This window comes from Phoca vitulina, unplaced genomic scaffold (assembly GCF_004348235.1).
Source record: "Phoca vitulina isolate PV1807 unplaced genomic scaffold, GSC_HSeal_1.0 scaffold4, whole genome shotgun sequence".
Taxonomy (NCBI): Eukaryota; Metazoa; Chordata; class Mammalia; order Carnivora; family Phocidae; genus Phoca; species Phoca vitulina.
In genome coordinates this window covers 39614853-39627734 of record NW_022589707.1, presented here as the reverse complement: position 1 = coordinate 39627734, position 12882 = coordinate 39614853, and the positions used below count along the sequence as shown (strand labels likewise).

Genomic DNA, 12882 nt, shown 5'->3' with positions numbered 1-12882 from the left:
GCACTTGCAAAACTTATAGGTGCTAAAATTGCAAGTGATTTAAGGACATGTTTATCTGCGAAACAATGAAAATCACATGCCCAGATGAAAATCCATTCATAATGGATTTCTAGTGTACGTCCTTCAGTTTTGAAAACAATTTTTTAGGGGTGGTTGAAGCCCTCGGTCCTTTAGGACTCATGGCAAAAGCTCTATGTTCCAGTGAGAAATTCTTTATTTTTCTGATGTAAATTGGTCCTATTCTTTTTAGAATCAGCCTCCTTTTGGCTATCTACTTTGACTAAATTTCTCAAATAAAAAATTAAGATACACAGTGTGGCAAATACAAGGGTAAGACTGGGCACAATGGATGAGAATATTTTATATGAGGATGGTTCTGGGAAATTCTATTACTCCCTGAGGTGACAAGAAACTCCTCCCCGACTCCCAAACAGAGATTATTATTATAGAGAATACCCGCCATGTAATACTCCCTTAGATGAGGCTAGTAATTTGCTCGTCTCTTATCCACACATTGTTTCATTCGGTCTTCAAAGTAGTTAGTGGCTCTTCAACAGGGGCCCATGTTGATGGAGCAGAGCCTGGGCAGACTCCAAGTTCACTGGACCATCCACTCACTTCAATAAACAAATAGAGTTGACCCTTTAACAATATGAAGGTCAGGAATGTGACCCCCTGCACAGCTGAAAATCCAGATACAATTTTTGACTCGCCCCACATTTAATGACTAATAACCTACTGTTGACTAGAAACCTTACCAATAACATCAAGAGTCAAGTAACACATATTTTGTATGTTACATGAATTATACACTGTATTCTTACAATAAAGGAAGCTGGAGAAAAGAAAATATTATTAAGAAAATCGTAAGGAAGAGAAAATACATTTACAGTACTGTACTGTATTTTTCAAAAAAAATCTGCATACAAGTGGACCCACGCTGCTCAAATTACATATCTTCAGCTCCTACTATGTGCTAGACTCCAGTGTAGGCACAGAGAACCAAAGAGACAAAGTGTCTGCCTTCATGAAGCTTACCCTACAGTGGGAAAGAGCCCGATGAGAACTATCAAGAAAATGAAAGCAGGGTAAAGGGGTCGAGAGTGGTGGGTCAAGGAGTGGTGTTATTTTACATCAGGATGGTCAGGGAGGGTCCCTCTGAGGAAGGGACATGTGAGCAGCTCTGAAGGATATGAGAGACTTCCATGTGAATCCAGGGAGAAGAGAGTTCCAGGCTGGAGAACAGGGATCGCAAAGGCCCTATCCCAGGAGGCAATGAGGACGGAACTAGCGTGGCTGGAGTCCAGCGAGTGAGGGGGAATGTGGTACCAAGTGGGGCCAGGTATCAGATCATTCTGGGTGTTGAAAGCCATCATATGTTTCAGGGGCTCCTTTCTATCCAGCCCTGATGTTTCCATCCACTGTGAGGCCGGCCTCTGGCCACCCTGTTGCTCACTCCCAGGAGGCTGGGGCAAGAGGTGGAAAGGTTTATCTGATGGATAAATGTGGGTAAACTGGCATGCTGGGCTCTGTACAGGGAGCAATGCTCTCCTCTCTCCACCCAGTCTGGGCCTGTAAATGGCTGGGCAAATCTGCTCAATGCTGGGTTTCAGTCATAGGAAATTCATTTGCCCAGAACTAAGAGTTTCAGCCCAACCCAGTTTGTCTCAGGAATACAGACACCATTTCACTCTCCACCTGCCTTGCTCTTTGTCTTCTCAATTTCTCCAGAACTCAGGTGAGGGAAAGGAGTTTGCTATTCAGGGGGGCTTCCTCAGAGACCCCAGTAGAATAGAACTTGGGGTTTATTCTGAGTGTAACAGGCTGGAATTTTTTTTCCCCATTGCACCCCACTGTCTATTATCCTTCAAACATTTCATCATATATGTAATTAGGAAAGGCATCCTTAACAGTATCAGCTTCACACACATACTCAGAATCTGAAGTCCCATATAGTCTGACTTGCCCACACCAGCCCTGGAAAGTTATAAGAGTTGATCACAAGAAATGATCTTTAAAAATCAAACTGTCCCAGGGGCACCTGCGTGGCTCAGTCAGTTAAGCGTCTGTCTCCGGCTCAGGTCATGATCCCAGGGTCCTGGAATGGAGCCCCGTGTCAGGCTCCCTGCTCAGTGGAGAGTCTGCTTCTCCTTCTACCCCTCCCCACCACTCGTGTTCTCTCTCAAATAAATAAAGAAAATCTTAAAAAAAAAAATCAAACCATCCCAAATACCTTTACACAGGTAATCAAAGGGCAACAAAGTCACGGACTACTTAGCAAGAACAAATAAATACAGAACTGAACCCCCTCGTTAAGTATTTTAAAATCAAGTGTGCACAGTATCCAAGTGGAAACCATAGAAAAAACCCACAGACTTGTTGATCTGGTTCTTCTGCCATGGAATGGAAACACCATCTACAATTTACCTCTGTAGTTTCTGAAAGCAAAGCAAAGCAAAATAAAACAAAGAAAACAAAATAATTTTCACTCTCTTCCTTGCTGCATTCTCATGTCTGTCCATACCATCTTGCCCCAATCATTAATGATCTCCAGGTTCCCAAATTCAAAGGTCTTTGTCTTAATTGCCCTCTCTGACCGGATGACATTACCGCTTTGGTAAATTTACCAATGCCTTGCTTTCCGTAATCTGTGCTTTCATGGATCTTCTAGAATGTTTTCTTTCATGGTTCCCTCTTCCTCTGCCTTCCCCTTAAATATTGGGTTTCCCAGGAGTCTATCCTTGGTCCACAGCTTATCTCTCTCCACACATTCTCTCCAGGGTGGTCCCATCACTCGAAGTAGACCTTCTACTGACACCACTCACATAACCGCTCTTCCCTGAAGCTGCAGGCTCATCTACCCAGCTGCCTGCTGAACATCTTCACCTGATGCCCCATGGGTATATTAAACTCAGCTGGTCAACACGCAACCTAATCCTTCTGCTAAAACACAGTGAATTGAACACATTTGTTTATTTCTGTTCCCTCATAAAACCGCTCTAATGTGAAAGCAAAGACGTCTTTCAAAGGTGTAAATCCCATGGCCAAAGAAGACAGCAAATACGGCAGATCAAAAAATTTTGTTGTTACTGTTAGATGGAAAGTAAACAAGTAGTTTGCAGAGAATGAAAGCAGAATATCAATGAGAAACAAGTCATTCACGTCATTAAACCACAGAAAGCAAATGGTAAGTACCAGAAACCGCAGAAGGCAAGGGACAGCATGGCAGCGAAACCAGAGGGACAGATAAAAGTCTGTAACAGAGGGTAGAGCCTCAGACCCCTCCAGACCTTAGCAGAGGAAGAGACTCCTTCCGCAGAAAATTTATTCTTTGAAAAATTAAGCCATAGAAACTCTAGACTTGAGAATACGAAATACAGGAAAAGTTGGGGAAGAGGCATCCAATTTAAAACTAAGAGAAAGTCTACATACTGATTGCCTCTGGCCCCTCCAACACTTGGCTCTAAGAAAGCTGACAGCCAGAACTATCTGCCTCTATCTCTCACCCTATGCAGGAGAATGAAGGATTCTTCTCTGGAATACCTGAATCCACCAAGAGAAGAGTCCTATACATACTTACTTGTCCTCCAATGAAGTATCTTGGACCCCACCAATCAACACCAGGGAGTCAGTGAACCGCGGGCAAATCCCTTCAAGACAATGGAGTTTCCAACCAGCAACTTGGTTTCTCTCGGTATAAAACTAGAGTCAAAGAAGCACTGGACATTGGAAGAAAGCCTTTAATTTGGAAGAAAGAGCAAAAGAAATTACTTGAAGGGGAAAAAAATCAGAAGAAACAAAAACAAGGAGTGTAATAACTTTTCAAAAACAAAAAGTATATATATCTTTAAGGAGATAAGAGAAGATATTATGTTCATTTAACAACAGAATACTGCCTTAAAGGGGAATGAAGGACAAGGACATGTTCCTGAAAACTAAAAATAAGGTGGTAGCAATTTTAAGATTTTGATAAAAGAGTGCAACAGTAAAGACACATAAATCTCCTAGAAAATATAACTAAAAGAGAAAAGGGCTTAAAAAATAGGAAGGAAAAAGATTAAGATAATTAAGAGAGTGGTTCTGGAAGATCAACATCCAACTAATGGGAGTTCTAGAGAAAGAAGGAAGATACAATTCAAGGGAGGAAATTGTCAAAGCAATAATACAAAAACATTTAGCAAAGGTATAGACCTAACTCTCAGATTTAAAGGGACCGCCAAGTTCCTGGATCAAGGAATGAAATGACACAGAACAGATTCCAGAAATAAAGAGACTGTCATTAACTTTCCAGAGAGAGAAAGAGAGAGAAATAGAGATCATGAAAGAGAATCAAGAACCAAGATGACATTAAACTTTTCAATAGCAGCAAATGCAGCTAAGAGATGCTGGGAAAACATGCCTCCAAAATACTAAGAGGAAAATAACCTTCAAGTTAGAATTACGTGCTCAGCCAAACTATCAAACAAGTGTGAGGATAAAATCTTCAGGTAGATACAAGGCTTCAAACAAATTGATTTGTATACTACACGACTCAGGAAGCTACTGGTAGATGTGTTCCACCGAAACAGGGAAGAAAACCAAGAAAGGGAAAGACGGAAATTTCACTAATAGGGGAACTAATGCAGAAGAGAAAACCCAAGACGACAGCTGTGCCTAAAGAGTCACCAGTACGGGTCGGAGCAGTAAGTCAGAGCAATCCACAGGCAAGATCCTCAAGAAAATAAAAATATGAATACCGCACGAGTTTTTGTAAAAAATCATATCCATAAGGATAGTACAGTTCTGTCTGCAGCTTTGGACAGAAGTCCCGATAGTGTCACAGAAAACTAAGCAATCCAAAAAGAGGTAGTTACTCACTCGATGAAGAATATAAAACTGTACAAGAAAGGTAACACAATTAGAGTATACTACTTGGCTCAGCAGTGAGTAATACTTGCATAAAAAGTAAACATCAGATATGGATTTAGCAACAACCAGATATTCTACAGCCATTTGAACAGGATTGGGGACAGGCAAGTTGGGACATTAGGTAAGAGTGCTAAATTCCCACCTTGGTTAATAGGAAGTCCATAGAAAATATCTCAAATTGAGAAAAAAATGCAACTCTTAAACCAGTAAGTCAAGAAACAGACTAGGCAGATTACTTAGAAATTTGGAGTTAAATACTAGAAGAAACAGATAAAAGAGTCAGAGGAAACCTTACAGATAAGTGGGGAGTGATGGGGAAGAGGACTAAAATTTTTTATGATGAGAAGTGTAATAGGACTTGGATTTTTCACCTACATACATGAATTAGGTTGACAAAATTCGAAAGTAATTAAGAAAAAACCCAAACACCCCACTTTGTATCTCTTCCCTAAACATGTCCCTACTTCTCTATTTTCTGTCTTCATTAGAAATATTCTCAAAGTGCTAATGCCTTATATTTTAACCATATCTCTGTTAAGCTGAGAGTCTGAACAAAGGGTGGGAATTTAAAAAAAAGAAAACCACAGGCCCAAAATGACATCACTTAGGCCAAGTCCCCAAACCAGGACTTAATGCATAATCTAATTGTAGTTTCAACCTTCCCCAGAAATATAGTCTTAACTAGTCAGTAAGGAATTTCCTGATGGGTACCAGTGAGTCTACCACAGTGGCCCTCTCCACCCACCATGAGAAGATGAGGTCATCTGCATGATAAGACCCCTTGCTTTTTCCCCTAAGATGAACAATCATTTTCTTTTACTAATAACTTTCTTGCCCCACCCTCCTATAAAAACCTTCCTTTTTTTTCTTTTTTATAGCGCCTCAGAGCTTCCCCTCTACTTGCTAGATGGAACGCTGACCAATTCAGAAATCACTTGATAAAGCCAGTTAAATCTTTAAAAAATAAAAAAAAAATTAAAAAAAGGAAAGGAGAGGAGAGGAAAGGAAAGGAAAGGAGAAATACTCTCAAAGCACTGAAGCTAAAACCCTGGATTCTTTCTTGATTTCTCTCTCCTTGCTGCCTTCCCACAGCCAATCAATCACCAACTGAATCTCTTAGCTGTCTTTCAAATTTGCCCTCTCCTCCTTAGCACTACTCCCATGTCCTAATCCAGGTCCTTATCATGACTTGCCTGGACCATTGCAAATCTCCAAGCTGATTCATGACCCTGACCTTAACTCCTAGTTAGATGAATTTCCCCCCACTCTTCATTTGCTGTTGCCTTTCCTATTTTCTTGGGCCAGGGGTTTTATACCTTTTCAAACTCTGTTACATGGCAATAGATAACCGATACACAGGCAAGATATCAGCATAAAGCAGGAAGTGGATAAATAGCAGGATGGAAGGGAGAAGTCAATAGAGGGCAGATTGCAGAGAGCCTGAAAGCTGTTCAGAAACTTTATCCTCTAGTGACTAGAAACTACTGAGGGCTCTGTATTTTGTAAAGACTATTATGGCCATAGTGTGAGGATGGATTTAAATGAAAAGAGAAAAGGCACAGACACCAGTTAATAGGCTTTCCAGTAATGCAGAATTAAGACGAGGGAGCCTAAACCAGGTAAAGGCAGTAGTAAAGGTGTGGACAAGGCAGACTTAAAAATAATGAGAAGGTAAAATTAGCAGGACCTTGTGAGTGATGAGATATTATATGTTGAAACAGAACAGAATCTAGGATGATTCCCAGATCTGACTTAGATGGCTGGGCAGATGGTGGTATCATTAACTAAGATCTCCCACTGATGTAGGAAAAGATGTTAGGGTTTGAAGCCGATGGTCAAGAAAGAATTCTTGAGACGTCTTTGGTGCAAAATGGTGGTTTTATTAAAGCACGGGGACAGGACCCGTGGGCAGAAAGAGCAGCACTGGGGTCATGAGAAATGGCCCATTATATACTTTCAAGTTGGGAGGGGGTTAGGGATAGTGTAAGTCTCTAAGGAATTTTGGAAGCAAGGTTTCCAGGACCTTGAGGGGCTAGCTATTGTTGGGATAAGGTCATTTATGACTGTCTAATAAAACCTGAGTCATGAGACCCTTCAGATGTGTATGGGTGGGTCATATGCTTGGGGGATGATTGTCAACATGTATCTTGGGGGGGGGCTAGAGATAAAGGAAGTTTCCAAAGGAATTTTTATAAGTTAAAGTAGGCTTATAGGATCCTGGGGGCTGGACTAAGTTTGCCTTTTGCCCTTAGTAAAGTATTAACATCGAGGCAGTTGAGTCCCTAGAGGAATGTCACTCTGCCCGTTTCAAGGACTTGTCAATAGGCTACAGATAGTAAGGAAATTGAATAATTTTTCTTCTGCCTTTGTTTCCCACATCACCACTACTCAATTTTGCCATGAATTTAACTAGCATTAGTGCTTAACAGGTGTGTGTGTGTGTGTGTGTCTACGCACTGAGTATGTGAAGGGAGGAGTGGAGAATCTAAGAAATTGAAAATCAACCCTTCTGGTAATCACATAGCAATGTTCCCAACAGAACAGGGGCAACGTTTCTACATGCCCAAGGCCACACTGCAGCTGCAAAATGACTGACAATCCTTTCTTCTGGGCAGTTACTGCTTTCTTAGCAATGTCTCCCTAGTCCCACTTTGTTCCTCCCACCTCTTGAACCAAGACTGCTGCAAGTCAGTTGCTAAACTGCCTTGAACACCCCCCACCCCCACTTCCCTGATCCCTCCTTTGCCTCAGCACAAGGCCAAACCTTTCAGAAGCTTTGTCCTATGTCCCCAGTCCCTTGGGTATATGTCCTCCTGTGCTGCAGTTAAGCGAATAAAACTAATTTTGCATCACTACAAGTGAAGAGAAGTTAAGAGAGACCAGAGCTGAGGGCTCTATATATTATTATATATATTATTCTGTGACAAGAAAGCAAGACTCTGCCACAATTTCTGAATGTACAACATTGATTATGAAAATTTTCAGATTTTCAGAAAGGGTGAAACAATTTTACAGTATATACCGCTACTGAAATTCTATTATCATTCAACTGGTATTGATTTAATGCCTACTATCTGCCTGGAGCTATGCCTACCTGTAAAGACATAAAAAGCAGAGTGAAGTTAGGGAACAAGGGAGGGTTTGATTTGGCGGGAGCACAGAGTTTGTGAGGGGGTCATGTGACTTTGGTCTGTGCAATTATGTTGGAGTCACATGGAGGACACTGCATTTCACGGCACGAAGTTTATACTTCATCCTGGTTGCAGTCAGGAGCCACTGACGGCATTTAAGGAGGGGAGTGTCTTGTGCTTTAGAAAGCTCATTTCCAGCATCAGTATTAGGCTGGAGTGGAGAGCACCTGACATCTGAGAGCTAAGTTAGGAGACTCTGCAAATGTCCTGGGACAAGTAAAGGTTAAACTGTGAACAGAACAGATTGCAGAGAGAGAAAAAGGAGAATCGATCTCTTGGGGGCTGGGTTACCTACTCCCCCAAAGAACCATATAGTTACACAAAGATATGTCCAGTGATCTTTCTGAAAGTAATGGAATATGGAGTCCCAAAAGAGAAAGGAGGAAGGGCTAGCCTGGAATGCCTACATAAATATTTTGACCTGTAAATAACCCTAACAATTTAAAATGAACCACTAATTAGAATCAGAATATGGAGAAAAGGTTAAGAGATAAGTCCCAAGGATATTGGAAAGATAAGATGCGAAGAATTTGCTCTTTCAGGCCAATAGATCAAAGGACCTAGAGTTATCCCCTCCCCTCCCCAGCTTACTTCCCAGGTTCTGGTTTAAAGCAATAAAAGAAAAAACATGTGGTTTCATGTACAAGGCTATTCCTGCAATATCTCTGAGGGAGAGAAATCTCAATACTCTGGTTTCAGTTCAGTTATGCTTAGTAGTTGTGTTTTATGATTAAAGTACCTGATCACTGTCCTGTGAACTGAGTCCACTATTGCTTAAATCTTTGAACTTGCAAATATATAGCATAAAAGTTTAAACTCTGTTCCTATTTTTGGCCAAGGAACAGTTCTAGCATTCTGCCCAGCTTATCCTCTCCCAAATCTATGTAGATATGAATGAGTCATTCTTCCAAAGGTACCTTCCAAATTATGAGAAACTTACCTACTTTAGTTCTTTTAAATGTTCTTAGTTCAGCCCACGAAAATCCCACATTATTAAACCCCTGGGAATGCTAAACTGAAATAATCGCATTTGCTCTTTAAAATGAACTGTACTTCTTATTAAGAATGGGTCATTACCTATTTACCTTGGGAATTTCAGTGCTAATAAATGGATATCTGATGTTATCTGAAGCAGTAATTAAGCTCTTCTCTCACTATCTTACTTCGGTGCATACCAGTATTGTATGCAACACTCAATCTTTCCTCTGACACATCATATGCCTTCTAAAACAAAAACAAAGTCATCAACAAAATACTGTCATGCTGTCTGCTTCTTGTTTTTATTTTCTCAAGGGGTATGAACTGGTAAGTCCTTCGGACTTGCTTAACACTCCTCCAAGTTACTTAAACTACCTGTCAGTCAAAACCCACTTACTTCCCAGGCTATAAAATCAGTCTCAGAGAACCCCACTATAAATAAACTGGTTTATAAACTAGACTCATATATCTTGCGAGACCAATTATGCCCTTCCAAAAAAACCCAACTCCTAAAAAAAAAGAATGAAACAGCTTCTTGCTAAGAACACTTGCATTACATTATAAAGGGTTTCCCCTGGACTTAGAGGGGCCTGGAGTACAAATCTAGAAAGCCCAATGGGCCAAAGGGTGTTGACAACTGTACAGACTTTCACACGCCAACAAAGCCAGTGTGATCTACTTCCAAAAGTGTAAAAATTTCTATTTTGAACAACTTTCTTAAAAGCTGTTTTTCAAATTAGCAAAATACATTCTGGTTGGATTTTTTTTTTCTTCCTTACATCTCCGTTTTTACTCATCTCACACCAAAGATTGTAAAAAGTTAATTGTACATTTAAGGGGAGGAGAAAAGATAAGTGTCTTTAAAATGGGGAGACTGGGGCTTAGTAAACCTAAAAAATGTGCTCAAAGTCACCAACTAGTAAAATGCATTGCTGGGATTTGAATCCATAAAGATACCAAAGCCTATTCTTTTCCCATGAGACCAAGGTGACCTAAAAGGTATTGGATGCTTCCATTTGTCTCTAGGGGTCCCACTGGCTCCTAGTAACTTCCCTGCAAGGGCTGAATCCACTTGGCAGGGAGGGGCTTCCAGCTGTGCTGTGCCCCTCCCCCTCCCCCCCCCCCCCCGTTTTCTCCTAGTCCTATATTCCAGGCCTTTCTTCTGTGCTTTCTTTCCCTCTATCAGGCCAAATCTCCTTTTGTGGGGCGCTCAAATCGAAGGCATTTCTCGCTTCCACTCTTCCACAGCACCCACAAAATCAAAACATCCCAAAGAGACTTGTTGAGGGAGGCAGGGAATGTGTCCCCACCTTGCACCAAGAGTAACGGGGGACCCCACAGCCCCGGTGCGACTGCCTCGGATTGTGCCAGGAGCCTTCGGGAATGTTCCCCGGGCCGGGCGCACCCAGAGCCTAGTGCCAAGCATCCCCAGTTCCCCAACGTGGAAACTCCAAGCCGGCCGACACGGTGCTACCTCCCTCCTTGTGCGCACGGCTCCTGAGACACCCGCCCGGCGCTCCCCGCGTCCCGGGACCAGGGCGAGGGAGGACCCGGCGCGCAGCGTCGCACTCACCCGAGCCCGTCGGTCCGCGCAGCGAAGGCCCAGGCGGCGAGAAGTGCTGCAGCCCGGCCCCTCGCCCTGCCCGTCACGCCTACCCTGCAGGACGCCGGCTGCTGAGCGCTCCTCTCGGCGGCCCACGTGACCTAGACCTTTGGCGCCAAAGGTAGGTCCTCACCTCCCCTCCCCGTGACCTGGCCGCACCCGGGAAAGCCCTCCATCCTGGGAGAAGCCGGCACCCCCCGGAGTGGAATCCTGAAAAGTAACGGAGAAAGGTAGGCTGCGGTGCAGCTCTGCTTTGTTTGTGCCTTTGTGTTTTGATTTTCCCTCCCACTTTTTTAAAGCTGCTATCAGAATTTAAACATTGTATTTAAAAATCATTCCCCACACGGGTGCTTGCAATCCTGGTGCTTGCAAGCCCTGTCTTTGCATCTGGAACCCGAGGGGTATTTTACTGCCACTGTTTAGGAAGCCCACTTGCGTTCACCCAAAGTCTACATTCCCGTCGCACTAATCCTGAGAGCTCACCAAGCGCCCATACTGTGTCAGGTGCTTTCTCTGCAGGAGTGCTTGGGAATCTTACCGCAATCTGGTAGGTTCTGTACTAAGATTATCACCATTCTGCAGGCGGGAAAACTGAGACTTAGAAAGGTTAAGTGTCCCATTCAGGGTCACATCTCTTGTAAGTGACCTCAGTAGGTATTTTTAACCTCCCTCAGGTACTGGGCACTGAGCCAGACACTGAGGGGAAGACAGGGTCTAAAAAGGTAGGGAGATTACAAGAGCAAGGTAAGACAAAATACAGGAATGTCATCATTCCCACATCGGAATGTCCCCAAATGCCCTGTGGTTCAGAGATGGTTATTTAGAAGCACCCCAGGCAGGCCACCTGGCGTGGCATTCTGGCTCTGCTACTTAGCTACTAGCTCTGAGCCATTACTTTTCACAAAGACGATCAAACCAACCACCCTGCTCCTTTGTGAGGTGACTTGGCCGCTCTTCCCATCAAGAGGTAGAGTCTGTTTTCCGGCATCCCGTTGGATCAGGGCTGGCTTTGTGACAGGTTTTGGCCATTAGAATGTGGGCAAAGGCTGGTTGCTTCCCAGAAATCAAAAGGCCTCGCAGCTTCTGCTTTGAGGCAGCTGCTTCATGACCACCGTGCCAGAAGCCAGTGTGTGTGGCTCCTGAAGAGTGAGAGGTCACATGCAGGAGGACTGACGCGTTCCAGAGACAGCAGGACCCTCTGAGAGACCAGTAAGAGAAGCCAGAGGATTCCAGCTCAACCTCTCCACTAGCCGAGTGCATGAGTGAGGCCCGGCAAAAACCAGCAGCAGGATGGCCCAGCAGGTCCGCTGAGGAGGAAAAAAACCTAATTTATTTTTATTTTATTAAGCTGTTTATGTTTTGGGTGGTTTGTTATGCAACTAAGGCTAACTATAGCACTGATTTTGTAAGCTGGAACAAATTACTTAATGTCACCGAGTCTCCGTTTTATGGAGAAGCCATCTGGGGATCCTGGACACTCAGAACAAGGTTTGGGGAGGTATGGATTTGCAGCAGGAGGTACACAATGGACTTAGTCCCATGGATGCCTCACTCTGTGTGGAGGAGTACAGCAGTGGAGGGCCAAAGGGGGCCTTCTAAACTGTGGGCCTTAGCACAAGGACAGTTACTGGCCAAGGAATACCTTTACCCAACATGGAGCCACTTAAATGAAAACCAAACTGAAGTTTACAGTAAAGAGAAAATGAATCATACTCGAGCATAGGTCTTCAGAAACAGGGTGTCTCCAAAGTTTTACTGCAGTTTTAATAACTTCAGAAGTATTAATGCTGCAACTTACAAAAACATCACTTGAAAGCTTAATTACATTTATTTTACACTTACTCAGTTTTGTGAATTTTGAGTAACACATTTTTCAGTTTTAATTTTTGTTTCATTTCCCCTGAGTGAAAAATGGCATACATTGATTAAAAGAAAAAAAATTACATCTATTAAAATAATTAAAACTTAGAGTCAAAAGAAGTAAACTTTCAAATGATAGTTTTGTAAGTTTGTGGCATTTATACTTCTGAAGTTATTAAAGCTTAACATTACGCTAACATATTTTGAGTCACCCCATATTTGAGTTTGTGGTGTATCAGGTTTTGTACTAGGTACTGAAGCTTAGATTTTTTAAAAAGGAAGAAAGAAGAAAGAAGTGGTCTTCTATGGAAACTTGAAGTCTAGTTGGAGAGAGGAGCCACT

The 12882-nt window shown here is 42.7% G+C and overlaps 1 protein-coding gene across 2 annotated transcripts in view; it reads right to left on the bottom strand.

The window, feature by feature from the left end:
• CPVL (carboxypeptidase vitellogenic like) overlaps positions 1-10734 on the bottom strand; it is a 127431-nt gene extending 116697 nt beyond the window's left edge. The window contains exons 1-2 of one of the 2 annotated variants that reach the window (XM_032401871.1): positions 10651-10715; positions 3581-3738 (exon numbers count right to left, since the gene is read on the bottom strand). The gene's annotated coding sequence lies outside the window, so the exon portion shown is untranslated. Of the gene's footprint in view, positions 1-3580; positions 3739-10650 lie in introns of both variants that reach the window. The other variant, XM_032401870.1, reaches the window with a different exon arrangement.
• Positions 10735-12882: the final 2148 nt, after the last annotated feature.